The following is a 16,978-nucleotide window of genomic DNA, read 5'->3' as shown; positions in this document are numbered from 1 at the left end:
TTTTAATAACATTTTCGAATCAGGAATATCGTTCCACAAGTATTTAATGTTAACATGCAATATATACAGGCAATTGGACTTTAACCTAACAGTAGCAACAATAAAAAGAGCTAAGATTCTTAACGTAGATGAAGATTATTACTGACTTTATAACCCGTTGGGTGAAACTACCATGAATTTCAATATCGAATTAAAACTAATTTAAAAAATTAAACAAAACCTCCAGTATCATTGGAATAAAACTAATTTTTAAAATTAAACATTGAACCTCTCCTGTATCATTGAAAAATGTTGGAAATTAAACAACCTAGCGTATCATTGAAAAAACTAGTTTTGAAAATTGATTTTTTTTTGGAAAATTAAACTCCTGTATCATTTAAATAAAACTAAAATTAAACACAACCTCACCTGTATCATTGAATTAAAAGTATTTTGAAAAATACTTTAATCCTGGGTGATTTTATTTTTTTTATCTCTGCCACCGAATTCTAGGACATCGGTGAATATTTCTATAATGGCTAGCTAAGCGGTTTTAAAGACAATATTTGACTGAGAGGATGTACTTGAAAATTTAGCAAGAACTTGACGCTGGTCTTTACATGTAGCCTGACCAAAGAACTGTTCGTCAGATATTTGTGAAAACTTCAATACTGAAATAACTGAAAACATAGCTGAGCCTATAGTTAATCATGGAGCACTTTTAAAGTAATTATCTAATGAAATTAAACATTTGAAGTACTTATAGGGTAATCAATTTAAGGGATTAAAGCAGTCTTGACAGTGATTAATAGTAATATCCTGCTGAAGTATAATTTCATTCCTTGATTATCATTTAGGACATTAGCTAAAAGATTCCAAGCCTATTTAAGAAATTTGATGTACGCTACTATTACGCCAACGTAAAAAAAAAAGAATTTAGTTGTTAGGAATTGCCACAAGCCTTGGTGTGCATTTAGACCGAATGGCTAAAACGCGATTATAAGAGCCGAGTTAGTGCCATTTCTAAGGGTTTTGTTGTTATTGATATATTATGGGTTAGTATCCAGGGGGCAGATTATTCCATCTGGTCTCTTCAACAGCTCAAAATAATAAAGATCTAGGAATTTTTCACTTATGTAAACGTTAGACATGGTAAGCAACTAGGGCCAGATGGCAAACCATTGAACCCCAGTTATTGAAAACAGATTATTATTAATATACAAATATTCTCCGTAGGTTTGGATCAGACAGTACAGCAGAGGTTCCTTTGGCTTGCAGCTGCATTTTTTTTTTCTACAATTGAATGGCCTCCTGACCGCAACTCTGGTCTATATGGCTCAAATGAATAAATAAAAACTACATTGAAGTGCCTACTTCCTGTGGAGAAAGACATGAGAGAACAATGTGCAAAAGGCACGGGTTTGTGGAAAGACCAGACACTGGATGAGTGTGTACTAGAGAAATAAGACTAACTTAGAGCAGACATGCGCCAAACAGGAGTTAACAGATGGTGTTAAATGAGATGTAGAAAGGTCAATTGGAGATATTTTAAATTGCAGATAAGAGGATTATAAAACGCGTGAATGCAGAAAAAAAAACCCTAAATAGAATGAAATATAACACCGCAAGGAAGTTAATCTGGGGAAGAAAAGATGCCTTTGAAGACTCAACAGAATCTAAGGGTCCGAGAAAGAGAGAATAGTACCTGCTCGAGGAGAGTGCCACAAGGGTAAGATGAGCGAGAATGGGAGGCCCAATAAGATAGAAAATAACACAGGCCCAAGAAAGAGAAGGTAAAGTATGCTGGAGGAGAGAGAATGCATGGTCAAGAAGATAAAAAATGCTCAAAAGGAGAAAATAACATGCTAAAGAAGAGTGAGTAACACATGCTTAAGCAGAGTGAATAACACATGCTTAAGCAGAGTGAATAACAAATGTTATTGATGAAAGAATACCACAGGCCTGATAAAGGATAGAATACCACAGGACGAAAGAATAGAATACTGCAGGACTGATAAATGATTTTAAGATACCACAGTCTCGAGAAGAGAAAAGATCACAGTCCCAGATAGAGAGAGAACCCCAAAGCTAGATTAAGGAGAGAAGACCGCAGGCCCAAGTAGAGGGAGAATACCCTGTAAAATCTGCCTGATAGAGAAAGAATACCACAGGCTCGTTATGTGTTAAATTACCAATGGCTTGAGATGAGAGATTGCTACAGGCTTGAGATGAGTGAGTACTACAAACCATAGAAGACGGAGCATACTAAAGGCCCTGAAAGAGAGAGTGTGGAACAGGCCCTAGGAAGAAGGAGCATACTACAGGCCCTAAAAGAGGGAACACTACAGGCCCGGGAAGGAGGAAGATACATGTATGAGACGAGAATATTACAGGCATGAGATGAGAGAATAACATGTGCAAGTAAAAAAAAAAAAGTTTAACATACTTAAAACAAAGGTTTTAAGAGAAAACAACGCATGTCCTAAAAGAGAATATTACAGACAAGAGGGAAAATAAACTCATGAAGAGAGAGAGAAACTCACTCAAGAAGAGAGAGTGAGTAACAGACCCAAGGAGAGATAAGTGCAGAAAAAGTTTACACATACAGAGGGAAAAAAGTACAACAGCTGACTGAGATGAGAGAAGTGTACAACACCTGCCCCAGACAAGATAAGCGTACATCATCTGCCTGCTACCCGCGAATAAAGCATACAACCTGCCCCGAGAATAAAGTGTAAACACCTGCCCAAGTAGAGAGAAGGCCTATAACACCTGGCCGAAAAAAGAGGGGGTTATAACTCCAGGCTGAGAAGGGAGAAGAGTACAACACCTACCAGAGTTGAGAGAGAAGGGGTATGCCTGAGAAGTACAGCGTATTGTCAAGTAGAGAGTATTTAACACCTGCTCAGGAAAGGACGACAACTAATGCCCATGAAGACAGTCCAGTATGTCACAGATTATAAACATGCCCGAGTGAAGTCAAAAGTAGAGAAACAACAAATGCACCAAAAGAGTATAACACATTCCCGCATGGAACATAACGTGTCCAAGAAGAAGGAACCTAATATGAAGAAGGAACAAAAACCTAATATGGCTAAGTACAGAAAATAGGACACAAAAACATGGGAGTGGAGAGAAGAGGCAGTGTGCGCAGCAGGTCTCAAAATTGTACATTACTGGCTTCAGTGGAGAAACAAAGTTCTCACTGGCTCCACGTGTATATCCTCCTGCTCTGGGAGTGGAGAGAGTACGAGATCCTACTCAAAAAGTATAGATACATAATAAAACTAGAACATGTTTTTTTCAGAACAGCACAATTTAAAATCAAAGTAATTGTTATGATGAAGAAAATTTATTTACTACAATATTATTTTTTACATTAATTAAAATGCTTATAATTCTGCTTGTCTCTTTATATTCCAATTACTCCGTGTGTGTAAATATTCTTCCTTCCCGTCACAGTAACTTATTCTTAATTTCTGATTTTGCTTTTGTTCTTCAAGTCTTGTTAGCTTTCATCATCCTCATTCACCTGAAAAGTTAAAAGAAATGTTAACATATGTACTAAGAAAATTATAATGGTAAGATAGTAATTGAAAATCGAATTTGTTAAACTTGACTGAAAATCCAGTTATGTTTTGTATGAAAATGCACAAAACTGCCATTTATATTATTAACACCCCAAAATAAGTTAAACAGCCTAACTTTACAACAGCTTTGTTTTATAAAATAAATAGCTTCAAGTATTAATTAGCTCATTTCCTACTAAGAATTTCAATTTAGCAGTATACAGTTAGAACATGTTTACTTTGAAGGAATACGGTTTATTTAAATTTCCACTCTTTAAATATACACTTTAAATCAAATATTCTGAATTTAATTCCTTTTCAAGCTCCATAACTAATCTATCAACAGATGTTTAGAGTTATATTTTAAAATTTACCGCATTATTTAAACAAAGTTCGCTGCTCCCACCTGTATTCTAGAAAAATTCCGGATTTAGTGAATACGTTCGAAATCTTATTGTGAAATTAAGACCTTATCCTGTTAATTTAAAAATCATTCAAGAATGCTAAATACTTGAAGCAATTGCAAAATAGAAGAGTTATTGACCTAAGCAATGAAACTTAATCATATGACACTATAATAAATTTTGAAAATTAAACCTCTTATATCACTGAAAACTAATTTTGAAAATAAAATATTGAACCTACCCTCTTGTAAATTTGACATGAAAAGTTTGAAAGTTAAACTATTCCTTTCCTGTATCAGAATTAAAACTTACTTTGAAAATTAAACAACCTTCTTAGAGAATTGAAAAATGATTTAGACCATTTAAATAAAAGACTAAATCCAGAGGGAAAAAAAAATTTAAATGACCACTAAACTTACCTCAAAGGAAATTTTGTGTGGATTTAGTCATTCTATAGTTTTTCTTCACCAATCTACGTGTAATTCGTTGAAAACAGGTTTTAATCAGATCATATATTAAGTTCATGAATTAAAAGCTCCCAAACATAGACACTGCCATGCACTGCATCCCTGGAAATAACCAAAGGTTACTAAAATAGAATGGCTTGTTCCTACATCTGTGACCGTAATAGTGTTTTTGCTACAATTTTTATATATAAAAAAAAAGTCTAAAAATACTTAGCGAATTTATACAAGGTTAACGCAGATTCCATAAATTCTATAATAGTTATAAGCCAATATAAATATAAAAAAATATGTTTTGAAGTTTGCAAAATTAAGGTTATCACTTTCAAAATCATTACAAATTGAGAAAAATTATGCAATATAAAGGTAAGTTTCTTTGCCTAAAGAAATTCTTCCCAAAAGTTTGCTTCGGTGACATTTCTATGGCAGTAGTAATTTAGCATTTTAAACAGTGAGTATTAAATTTTGTTACCTTTCACTTCACAAACTTTCATTATATGTTGCATGTTGCCTGTAGACCCAAGATTCCACTATGCTCAAATGTACTGACCAAATGATATTTTAGGGTTGCCAAGGTTTATTGCAAGTTAGTCAAAATTATATTTTATACCATTAGTGATTTCGAACGCTAAGTTTAAGATTATGCGTAAGGGTATATTTGAGATCTGGATTTCATAACGTTTTAGCTTTAATCTTAACTCTTTTATTGATGAATTAAAGGCTCTAACGTGAGTTAGATAGTCGTCTAAAATAAAGGCAAGTTTTAATACACAAGTTTATCCAAATACTGAGAAAGCTTGAAAGGCTTTTAATAACATTTTCGAATCAGGAATATCGTTCCACAAGTATTTGATGTTAACATGCAATATATACAGGCAATTGGACTTTAACCTAACAGTAGCAACAATAAAAAGAGCTAAGATTCTTAACTTAGATGAAGATTATTACTGACTTTATAACCCGTTGGGTGAAACTACCATGAATTTCAATATCGAATTAAAACTAATTTAAAAAATTAAACAAAACCTCCAGTATCATTGGAATAAAACTAATTTTTAAAATTAAACATTGAACCTCTCCTGTATCATTGAAAAATGTTGGAAATTAAACAGCCTAGCGTATCATTGGAAAAACTAGTTTTGAAAATTGATTTTTTTTTGGAAAATTAAACTCCTGTATCATTTAAATAAAACTAAAATTAAACACAAGCTCACCTGTATCATTGAATTAAAAGTATTTTGAAAAATTAAACATTGAACCTCTTTTGGCAAAGAAAAAATATTTTAGACAATCCAAATTAAGACTAAAGCCAGGCAAGAAAAAAATGTAAATGACCACTGAACTTGCCTTAAAGAAAATGCGGTGTGAACGCACATAGTTTTCCTTCACCGATCAACCAACGTGTGCTTGTTGAGAACAGGTTTCCATCAGTTCATCTATGAGTTCATGTATTAAGAGTTCCCAAACATATCTTCTGCCATACACTGCTGCCATACACTGCTGCCATACACTGCTTGCCTGGAAATAATAACCGAAGATTACTAAAACAGGATGGCTTGTTCCTACAGCTGTGACCGTAATCAGTCTAAATTCAATATAATTCTTGTATTAAAGGTTTTACTAAAATTTAATGTTGTAAGAGCAATAGACTTGACGAATTTAAACACTTAAAGCTGGTTTCATAAATACAGTAACAAAAATACGCCAATTAGACATGTCAAAATTATGGAATTGGAAGTTCTAGCAAAATTTCAACTAAAGACTATTTCGCTTCCAAAATCATTATAAAAAAAAAAAAAAAAAAAAAAAAAAAAAAAAGTGCAGCATAAACTTAAGTTTCTTTACCTAAAGAAATTCTTCACAAAAGTTTGCTTGGGTGCCACCTTCATGACTAAATTTAGCATTTTAATCAATGACTTAAATGATGTTAACTTCCATTTCACTACCCCACTTCACATACAATCTTTCATTTGTTCCACCTAGCCCGTAGGCCATAGATTCCACAGCTATAGCTAAGCTCCTCTGTACTGACCAAATGTTGATATTTTAGGGTTGCAACAGTTTATTACAAGTTATTCAATATTCTTTATACCGGCGTTGATTTCAAATGCTAAGTTCGAGAATATATTCGGGGATATTTGATATGTGGATTTCTTAGAGTTTAGCTTTAATCTACTTTACCTTAGAGTTTTACTGATGAATTAAGGGCTCATCCGCTTATCTGCTATGAAAGATTTCATCTGCATGTTGCAGAGTTAAATAGGCATCCATAAAAATCAAATTTTAATACTGGTTTATCCAAATACTAAGATCAAAGCTTAGAAAGCTTTTAGTAATATTTTTGAACTAGGGATATGGACAATTGTTTGCTGTCAACATGCAATATCTATTCGACTTGACACTGACAGGTGTTGCGATCGAAATTAACAGATCATACCTTGGCCTACACGATCATTATTGGTTTTATTAACAGTTTGGTGAAACTACCCTGAATTTCAATATCGATAACCACTGAATACTAGGATAAACATAAGTATTGAAAAGTCAACGCATTCATTTTTATAAAGATTGCAATACAATTTTTCTGTAACTTTGGTATGAGGTTTGAATCCATGTAAACAGTAAATGCTCAAATATAACTAAGAATAGACAATAACAAATACACTTATCTACTGTAGGCAAGAGAAGGGATTTTTTGTTTTCGAATCCTTACAACCACACACAAAACACATTGCACTTCCGAAATAGCTTTTAAAGATAAAGCAGCCTATACATGTTTAAAGAGTTCATTGGTTTATTACCAAATAATGAAATGAGGACAATTTTGGGCCATTTAAAGTTGTGACAAAAGCTCTGAACCTCCAACAAATACTTTGTATTAAACGAAATGTCTGTAGCAACATTCTTATACGATAAATTACTTTGATAAATCGGTTCGTTAACGTGATAAAAGTCACGAATAAAAGTTAAACCCTGCATTAGGTGGCTGAACAGCATTCAGCATTGTTTTATTCTTAAACAAAGCATTAAATGCGCATTAAGAAAACAAACCTTAACGATCAACATTTATAGATTGATAGGGAATAAAAGCACCACCATCTGGATTTTGTACGACATTTTGTACTCTGGGCTGAACTAAAACTAATTACTTTGGGGTAAACTAAAATGTAAAATTCAAAAATTTCAATCAAAAGTAACCCATTTCTCTGCTTATATCCTTCCCTACGAAAAAAATTTGAATAATTTTCTACATTTCTCTACTATATGAATTTTCAATTAAAATCTATACTCCTAAAACTGCATATATATTTAACCAAGTTATCGCCGAACACACTTTACCCATGAATAATACACGTAAACATTCTAAAATATTTGCATGAACGTTAAATCAATGAATTAAAGATCAGTAATAACGCTGTGAAATATCTTCCAAGGAATATTCCAGCTACCAATCCCTAGCCTTCAAACTTTAATATTAATTTAGTTTGTCTAATTTTGATATACATTTGAATACGCATCTATAAATACATAGCCCAAATTATCAAGGGTAGGCTAAAGATTGTCAATGGTAATATTGTAGTCGAGGTAGCTTGATCCTCTACCAAGGTTGAACTCAATTACTAGACAGATATTTGCCAAATTCATAGAAACTAAGCGGGGACATATTTTTGCTCTATGATTTTGATTCTTGCACTAATCTTATAGACTGAGTATAGATCACCAACATCCAACTTAACACGAAACCCTACGTAAAATTTCTTGGCAACATTCAAATTAAGATATATACATAAGACCAATAATTTTGCAAAGTTGAACTAACCCTTCCTGGAACACTTATACAACCTGCGATTCAACACCTATTAACAACGCGTAAAAAAATAAGAAAAAGTCCTACCTTCTGAGAAGATACGAAATCCTTGCAAGTTGATGTTGGGAACAAGCAACTACAGCTACGATGTTCAAGACTTCTTCTCTTAGATGAGGCATTACCACTATATTTACCCACTACCAGACGTATGCGTCAGTCTTCCCAGCGCATTAACAAATTTGATTCCTGATGGCTGACTGACAGAAAGTCAAGGAGTCTCAAAGCATGTAATGACAATAGCTGTAGTTGTTACGTCACGAAAACTAACAGGGCGACATCTATTGGAAAAGGGAAAACTTGAAAAAGGAAGTGAAGGAATCGAATAGATATTTAAACAAAAAATAATTTCAAAGATCCCGTGTTAATATATATTCTGAAAAACAAGATCTACAAGATAATTCGAATGTATCAGTTTATTTGCCATAAAGTCCAGAGGAAAAAAATTAAAATGACCACTAAACTTACCTCAAAGAAAACTCTGTGGATTCAGTCATTCTATAGTTTTTCTTCACCAATCGACGTGTGATTCATTGAGAACAGGTTTTCATCAGATCATATATAAGTTCATGAATTAAAAGCTCCCAAACAGACTCAGCCATGCACTGCATCCCTGAAAATAACAACCAAAGGTTACTAAAATAGAATGGCTTGTTCCTACATCTGTGACCGTAATATTATTGTTTTTGCTACAATTTTTGTATCAAAAAGGGTCTTTAAAAATACTTAACGAATTTATACAAGGTTAAAGCAGATTCCAAAATTCAATATCAAAGATATACGGCAATTAAGACATGTCAAAAAATATGGACTTTTGAAGTTTGCAAAATTTTAACTAAAGGCTATTACTTTCAAAATCATTAAAGTTGAAAAAAAAATATGCAGTATAAAAGCAAGTTTCTTTACCTAAAGAAATTGGCAAAACGTTTGCTTTGGGTAACTCACTGCTAAGCCAGTAGTAATTCAGACTTAAGCAATGACTATTAAATTTTGTTACCTTCCACTTATACTTTCATTATATGTTGCATGTTGCCCGTAGACCCAAGATTCCACTGCTATGGCTATGCTCAAATATACTGACCTAGTGATATTTTATGGTTGCAAAGGTATATTGCGAGTTTGTCAAAATTTTTTTACCGAAAGTGATTTCGAACGCTAGGTTTAAGATTATCCTTGGGGGATATTAGATATCTGGATTTCATAACAGTTTAGCTTTAAACTAAACTGTTTTATTGATGAAATAAGGACTTCTGCTTATCTACTATGAAAGCTTTAATCTGCATGTTGCATTGTGTTAAATAGTCGTAAAATAAAGACAAGTTTTAATAGATAGGTTTATCCAAATACTGAGATCAAATCTAAGATTTTAGTAACATTTTCGAATCAAATATCGTTCGACAAGTGTTTGCTGTCAACATGCGATATATACTGGCAGTTCCACTTTAATTCAACAGTAGTTACAAATAAAAAGATCATTCTTAACCTAGACGAAGATTATTATCCATTTGGAGAAACTACCCTGAATTTCAATATCGACAACCCATGAATTAAAACTAATTTTGAAAATTAAAACAAAACCTCAACTGTATCATTGAAAAAAAAAAACAAATTTGAAAATTAAACATTGAACCTCGCGTATCATTTTAATTTTTTTGGAAAATTAAACTCCTGTATCATTTAAATAAAACTTAAATTAAACACTTAACCTCAACTGTATCATTGAATTAAAAGTATTTTGGAAAATTAAACATTGAACCTCTTGGTATTGAAAAAATATTTTAAGACAATTCAAATTAACACTAACCAAGCAAGAAAAAAATATAAATGACCACTGAACTTGCCTTAGAGGAAATGTGTGGATGCACAGTTTTCCTTCACCAATCAATCAATTTGTGCTTCGTTGAGAACAGGTTTTCATCAGTTCATATTCGATCTGTCCATGTATTAAGAGTTCCCAAACATATCTCATGCCATATAATGCTTGCCTGGAAATAATAACAGAGGATTACTAAAATAGAATGGCTTGTTCTTACAGCTGTGACCGTAATCAGTCTAAATTCAATATAATTCTTGTATTAAAGGTTTTACTAAAATTTAATGTTGAAAGAGCAATAGACTTGAACGAATTTATACACTGTTAAAGCAGGTTTCATAAATACATTAACAAAGAAATACACGAAATTAGCCATGTCAAAATTAGGGAATTGGAAGTTTTAGCAAAATTTCAAGTATAGACACTTCCAAAATCATCATAAAAAAAAAAAAAAAAAAAAAAAAAAAAAAAAAAAAAAAAAAAGCAGCATAAACTTTAGTTTCTTTACTTAAAGAAATTCTTCACAAAAGTTTGCTTGGGTGCTACTTCCACGACTATAAATTTAGCATTTTAATCAATGGCTTAAATAAAGTTAGCTTTCATTTCACTACCCCACTTCACATACAATCTTTCATTATTTGTTACATCTTGCCCGTAGGCCACAGATTCCACAGCTATAGCTATACTCGAATGTACTGACCAAGTGTTGATATTTTAGGGTTGCAACGGTTTATTGCAAGTTAAGTCAATAATATTCTTTATACCGGCGTTGATTTCAAATGCTAAGTTCAAGAATATATTCGGGGACATTTGATATCTGGATTTCTTAAGAGTTTAGCTTTGATCTACTTTACCTTAGAGTTTTACTGATTAATTAAGGGCTCATCCGCTTAACTGCTATGAAAGATTTAATCTGCATGTTGCAGTGTTAAATAGTTGTCCAAAACATGCAAATTCCAAGATCAAAGCTTAGAAAGCTTTTAGTAAAATTTTCGAACCAAGGCTATGGACAATTGTTTGCTGTCAACATACAATATCTATTCGACTTGACACTGACAGGTGTTGCGATCAAAATGCACAGATCATACCTTGGCATACAAGAAGATTATTATTGGTTTTATTAACAGTTTGGTGAAACTATACTCAATTTCAATATCGATAACCACTGAATACTAAGATATATATATACGTATTGAAAAATCAACGCATTCATTTTTATCTAGATTGCAATACAATTTTTCTGTAACTTTGGTATGAGATTTGAATCCATGTAAACAGTATATGCTCAAATATAACGAAGAATAGACTAACAAAAAATACACCAATCTACTGTAGGCAAAAGAGGGGGTATTTTTGGTTTTTGAATACTTACAACCGCACAAAACACATCGCACTTCCGAAATAAATTTTAAAAATAACGCAGCCTATACATGTTTGAGTTCATTGCTTTTTTCACCAAATAATGAATTAATAAAATTTTCGAACATTTAAAGTTGTGACAGAAGCTCTGAACTTCCAACAAATACTTTGTATTAAACGAAATATCTGTAGCAACATTCTTATACGATAAATTACTTTGATAAATTGGTTCGTTAACGTGATAACCATTCACGAATAAAAGTTGAACCCTGCTACAGGTGGCTGAACAATATCCAGCTTTAAATGTTTTATTCTTAAATAAACCATTAAATGCGCATTAAGAAAATTTGAACCTAAACAATCAATATTAATAGGTTGACAGGGAATAAAAGTAGCACCTCAGGATTTTGTACTACATTGGAATAATAATTACTCTGAGCTGAACTAAAACTACCTTGGGGTGAACGAAAAGGCAAAATTCAAAAATTTCCAATAAGTCTTCCTCTCATTTCTCTGGTTATATAACTACCTACGAAAAATCAAAATTTTCTAAGTTCTCTACTAATGGATTTTCACTTAGAATTTTTACTCCTAAAACTGCATACACATTTATAACCAAGTTATCGCCAAACACCTTTTAAGCATGAGCGATATAAGTAAGCATTCGAAACCGTTGCATGAAAGTTTAATCACTGAATTCAAAATCTTGGAACAATGCTGTGAAATATTTTCCAAGGACTATTCCAACTATCAATCCATACCCTTTAAATTTTAACAGTTTGTCTAATTTCAACACATTTGAATACACATCTATAAATACACGGCTTAAATTAACAGGAGCTTGATCCTCAGAGATACACTAAATAACTACACATCTTGGCCAAGTTTATAGAACATAGGCGTGGAAATATTTGCTCTAGGATTTTAAATATGGCATTAATCCTTTTAATATATAAAATTAACGAGTTGATCACTAACATCAATACACGAAACTTATTCGCATCACTTTCAAGTAAAGATACTTGAAACCAATAATTTTGCGCAGTTGAGCTAACACACTGCGCTTCAACACCAATCACTAACAGGTAAAAATTAAGAGAACGTCGTACCTTTTGGGAAAACACTGCAAAGAAGTTCAGGATTTCGTCTCTTCGCATAAGGATCGCCCACTCTTCCCACTACCATACGTCTGCGCCAGTCTTCCCAGAGGATGAAGAAATTTGATTCCTGATGACTGACTGACAGAAAGTCAAGGAGTCTCAAAGCATGTGATGACAATAGCTGTAGTTGATACGTCACGAAAAATAACGGGGCGACATCTGTTGGGAAAAGTGAAAACTTGAAAAAAAGGACGTGAAGGAACCGAATTGATATTTAAAAAAAAATACACTTTCAAAGATCCCATAATAATAAATATTCTGAAAAACAAGATCTATAAGATAATTTGAAAGTCTATCATAGTTTACTTTCAATGATGTCAATATATATTTACGTTATGTGTAATAATTGCTGAATTTCAAATAAAAATAAGATTTTTATATTCTAAACTGGTGTTTATTTCTGGTTAAATTGATTCAGAATTTCTTTAAACTCTAAATAAATTCAGGGGTTTAATATCATGAATAACTTTCACTCACAAACACCTTCATCATAATCGTGATGAAACTCAGAACATTATATTAATATTATTTAATGACTGAAGTCAGTCATTACTCTGCCAGGAAACTAACATGATTTATTTGCGCCATAAAACGGAAAGATATAGTCATTATTTTCCTCGTAAAAATAACTGCATTGTAGCACGTAATCTTTCCCAGGAATTTTCATTATAGCAAAGACTTCAGTAAACAGATTTATTGTGTTAACATTAACATCCAAACTGGCCTATTTCAGTGAAACAATAAATATTCAGATGAGGAAGTTTTTTATCTAAGTTTTTATTCTCTTGTTACATCAATATTTCTTTGCCTTTGGCCTTACATATCACATTTAAAATAAATTGAGATTCTATATTGCCTCATTATTATTATTATTATTATTATTATTATTATTATTATTATTATTATTATTATTATTATTATTATTATTATTATTTGCTAAGTTACAACCCTAGTTGGAAAAGCAGAATACTATAAGGCCAAGGGCCCCAACAGGGAAAATAGCCCAGTGAGGAAAGGAACCAAGGAAACATTCAATATTTTAAGAACGGCAACAACATTAAAAAAATAATTCATTTATAAACTATAAGATAAAATAAAACCACAAAATATCAACGATGTCATGAGATCTCGACAGCAGGCGCCAAGCAATAAGATTAAGGCTTTTATTAAAAATCCTTTTCTTGTTTGTCAGAGAAATCAAATTTCAAAAGTCCTAAAAGAAAAAAAAATGTAATAGAAACTAAAAAGAAAAAGAAAATAAAAAATGTAACGCGATACGTGTGAGAGAAAGGAAAAATTTTCAACCGTTCCCTAATCCAATTATATTCCTGAATGCAATTTTGGCCTCACAAGTTTAGGTGGAGGATTTCCTGAACTTTTTGGAAAAGAGCAAAAGTCTCGTTTTGACTACTTGAAGCGGAAAAATGATTATGAGTTCGGTGTCTTATAGATCATATTCCCGTTTTCTTTCTTCAAGATTTATCAAGTCCGCCTTCATGTTTATTTTACTTTTAATTACCTTAAAGGGTTGCTTTTCTTGTGCTAAATGGCAGGGGAACTCTACTCTCTACTGGACCCTTCATAATTCATATTATCGTATAAATTCCAAGGCATTGAGCATTTCACAACGCATATTGATCGGTTGTTGTCAAATCCATATTATCGAAGCATATGGAAAACAAGAAAATCTCCAGTTTCCTCTTGAAAACCTTAATATCTTTACTCTTTCGGATGTCTACTATGGGTTTCACAGACAGTGGAAGTGCGATTTTTTGCAATTATTCTGTAACGAACAGTCGTATCAATACGAGATGTTGCTATAGGGTATTACACCCAGTGAGGAAATTTATAGGGGTATAATGAATCGTTAATTATTAATTATAAAGACACTTGCCCCTATGCCAAAGGGCAAAATCTCAATCATCCAGTCACAAAACCGAACAATAATATACAGAACCTCTACCTCCACCCCTTTCATCCCTCACCTGCTCTCCCCCTGCTTCAAGCTATCTCTCTCCACTTCCACGCCATCTATCCCTCTCGGTTCTTTCCCTTCCCTTCATGCTCTCTTTCTGAGAAGGTAGCTTAAGTTGCAACTTATTTTGTATGATTTTTGTTTTATATCAAGCACTCTATATATCTATCTATCTTATCTAATTATAATATTTATTGTTGTAGATATGGAACAATTCAATCGGTTGTTACCTATCAGATGACTGACTGCTTTATTCACTGGTTTGCTCATCTCTCTCTCTCTCTCTCTCTCTCTCTCTCTCTCTCTCTCTCTCTCTCTCTCTCTCTGGTATTGGTTATGTAAATAATTATTAGATTGACACCTATCTGAAGGGTTTTGGAGTAGCTGAGTGATAGACACTATGACTGATAGGAAAATGGCTGTTGTATACGTACCTGCGTTTTCTTGCCTTCTTTTGGCAAACCTTATTTCTACTCAGGGCATTAGCCATTTACTGGTATTACGAGGGAGAGCTTAAAGAAGTGATGGCCACCTCAGAAGATGTCTGTCCGTATGGTTGCAGAAATGAGTTTGTCACTCAACTCTTCAACTTTTTTAATAAAGAGAAAGCTGACAACTGCCTTCAGATTAGTTTGCATAGGTGACTTGTAACACTTACTCTGTGAATTACTAATAAATATTGACCCTTTCCACAGGACATTCATCAGAGTTAAAGCCTTGATTATACTGATACATTTATACAACAGTGTCAATTATTATTAGATTGATAGAAAAAAAATCGTAAAAAAATATGTTTAAATCAAAGCAACATTCAGAGAGAGAGAGAAAGAGAGAAGGAAAGACGTAGGGCAGGTGAGGGAAGAAAGGAGAGGGGAGGAAGAAAATGGGGGTTGGAGGTGAAGGGGGTTGTAGGCAGGCGGAGCTCTTCCAACCTGGTGTTCGTTTTCTTGCTTGGCTAATGAGTTTTGCCTCTTGGTATAGGTACAAAAGTCTTTATTATTTACAATAAATGATTCATGATACTCCTATAAATTTCCTTACTGGGTGTAATACACTATAGTAAAATCTCGTACTGATACGAGTGTTCGTTACAGAATAATTGCAAAAAATCGCACTTGCACTGTCTGTGAAACCCATAGTAGTTTGACTTAAGCGGGGTTTACACGATCGAACGGTTCGTCGAACGCGGTTCGACAGACAAATGTTTGAAGTGACGCTCGAATGTTTGAACTGGGTATTTGGTTGACAAACACGTTCGTCGAGCGGTTCGAAGAAAGTCTGTTCTCGCTTGACTTTTGTGGGCGGGGTTTCAAAAAAAGTTAGTTACTCTAGGAAAGCAGATGAATTTTTTATATGCACATATGATGAATATGTAAGCATTTCCTCGTATATCACAGGTTACCTTTATGATATGCATTAAGGCCTATCATAAAGGCTTTACTGGTAGTTAGAAATGCAAACAGTAGATTAAAACAGAAACTATCTGATTTTTACTACGGCAATACCTACTCTAATTCTTTAGCCGTGAACTAGCCATTACCAGAGACAGTGTTCTACAGAGTAATTTTCCACCGGTTACGGAGAGAGAGAGAGAGAGAGAGAGAGAGAGAGAGAGAGAGAGAGAGAGAGAGAGAGAGATTCTACTTATGAGGGTTAGTTTGATCTCACCCTTGAAAGTTGTCTGACGAATGACTCGCCCTTTGTCGATTGGGAAACTGCAACTGGAGATAAAGAAATGATCTCAGTTCAAATGTCTGGCTAAACTAAAAATTCATTGGAGAAACTTGGTAATAAAAATGATAGACAATTTAATAAACCTTGACCGTGTGGTTTAGTGTGTGTTGGCGCTTATGCCCATTGACGTCAGACATTCGAGTACGTATTAACAATAATATTGTTTACTTCTGTATATAAGTAATTAGGTTATAAAAAAAAAATCATATGGAATACAAAATTAAATTTGGAGTTTGAATTCGTGAACATGATAAATTTCTAGGCCTTACTTCACATACAGCTAATTAAAATGAAGGCAATAGGTTCCCAGAGAGAGAGAGAGAGAGAGAGAGAGAGAGAGAGAGAGAGAGAGAGAGAGATCTGTACATATCCTTTATGGGAGTGGACTGTAGAAAGCATAGAACACCAATAATGAAATGACCAGAAATGCGATATTGAGTTTGATATAGATGTAACGTGTAGGAACATTTGTTTAGGGCGATTAAGTGTTTTATGATGCAAGAGAAGTTTGTTTTATAGAAACCGGAAAAAAAAATCTGGATGCAAAATACCGAGATAGAAAACTACCAAGAAAGACGTCTTCGCGAGAACGTTGTTTGTGGATAACTTGTTACTCGTTGTTATTGAAGAAAAACTGTATTAATTTGTCCAAAGAG

General features: G+C 33.2%; 2 long non-coding RNA genes across 10 annotated transcripts in view; one reads left to right on the top strand and one right to left on the bottom strand.

Moving 5' to 3' along the window:
- The window catches only part of LOC137648862 (uncharacterized), a 92,638-nt gene that overhangs the window by 1,917 nt on the left and 73,743 nt on the right, over nt 1-16,978 (bottom strand). Inside the window, exons 5-10 of one of the 8 annotated variants that reach the window (XR_011045728.1) lie at nt 10,123-10,266; nt 8,750-8,894; nt 8,312-8,562; nt 5,764-5,934; nt 4,372-4,521; nt 3,320-3,511 (exon numbers count right to left, since the gene is read on the bottom strand). This is a non-coding gene — a long non-coding RNA (uncharacterized lncRNA). Of the gene's footprint in view, nt 1-3,318; nt 3,512-4,371; nt 4,522-5,763; nt 5,935-8,311; nt 8,581-8,749; nt 8,895-10,122; nt 10,267-16,978 lie in introns of those variants that run through there. The other 7 variants (XR_011045729.1, XR_011045732.1, XR_011045734.1 and 4 more) reach the window with 7 other exon arrangements.
- LOC137648861 (uncharacterized) overlaps nt 1-16,978 on the top strand; it is a 92,526-nt gene that overhangs the window by 12,708 nt on the left and 62,840 nt on the right. The gene's annotated exons all lie outside the window — the stretch shown is intronic.

The sequence above is a fragment of the Palaemon carinicauda genome, chromosome 10 (assembly GCF_036898095.1).
Source record: "Palaemon carinicauda isolate YSFRI2023 chromosome 10, ASM3689809v2, whole genome shotgun sequence".
Classification (NCBI taxonomy): Eukaryota; Metazoa; Arthropoda; class Malacostraca; order Decapoda; family Palaemonidae; genus Palaemon; species Palaemon carinicauda.
Note: the sequence above shows the minus strand (reverse complement) of the source record. Positions and strands in the feature narration are given on the sequence as shown.